The sequence below is a fragment of the Mus caroli genome, chromosome 10, assembly GCF_900094665.2.
Source record: "Mus caroli chromosome 10, CAROLI_EIJ_v1.1, whole genome shotgun sequence".
NCBI lineage: Eukaryota > Metazoa > Chordata > Mammalia > Rodentia > Muridae > Mus > Mus caroli.
This window is the reverse complement of record NC_034579.1, coordinates 37,950,210-37,951,249: the sequence shown is the minus strand read 5'-3', so window position 1 is coordinate 37,951,249 and position 1,040 is coordinate 37,950,210.

The window sequence follows — 1,040 nt, the reverse complement described above, 5'->3', positions numbered from 1 at the left end:
CTCGAACTCAGAAATCCGCCTGCCTCTGCCTCCCGAGTGCTGGGACTAAAGGCGTGCGCCACCACGCCCGGCATAAGTACCCTTTTCTTAATTTCTTGTTTTCAAAGATGAAGATGAGCCAGGCAGGATAGTGTACACCTTTGGTCCCAGCACTCAGGTGGCAGAGGCAGGTGGATCTCTGAGAATTGGATGCTAGCCTGGTCTACAAAGTTGAGTTCCAGGACAGGGAAGACTGTTACACAGAGAAACTTTCTCAAAAAAACAAAAGCTGAAGTTGATCTATGAGGTTCAAATGTGATCAAATTCATCAGAGGATCTCCCCTTAGCTGGGTGTGCATCCATGTCAGGACTTCCTGGGAAGTTAAAAACGGGCCCAGACTCAGTCTTAGTGAGCAGCTGTGCAGTTTACTTACTTGAAGCCAAACTTAAATGCGCTCATGTTCTCATGTCTGGCTACCCCACCTCGGCAGACTGAGGGCCAGGAGTCATAGCAGGAGACCATCCTGGAAACTCAGCCGTTCAGTCTGCTGAGAGCTGTATGGAGAGCCACAGTCTGTCCCTGGCTGCAGGACAGGTTGCGGGGTGGGGGGTGGGGGGGTGCACGACTTCTGATCCAACCATCTTGAGTCATCCATCCAAGCCCAGCTTATTAAATTTGGGAGCCTGTTTCTTCATCTGTCAAGGAGAATGCTACCTGCATAAGGGTCAGCACACTCAGAACACTCAAAACCCTGGAGGCTGACACGATCCTAGAATAGTTTCAAACTTAGTTCCCATTCTGAAATGGTCTTGTAGTGATCAACGTTAGCAAGCTCTGGCTATGTAATCTTCAGGCCACAGCACGCCCAACTATCTGTCCTTCCAAAACACCAATGAATGTTATCTGTACTAGCTCAGGGGCCTTGGGCCTCCTCACAGGCTTCGCTTCTGCTCCTACAGAGGGAGGAGATTCCTTCAGAGCGACCCACAAAACAAAACAGAAAAAAAAAAAAAAAAAAAAAACCCATCAAGGTGGCAAAACATCCAAGCAAGAAAGCAAA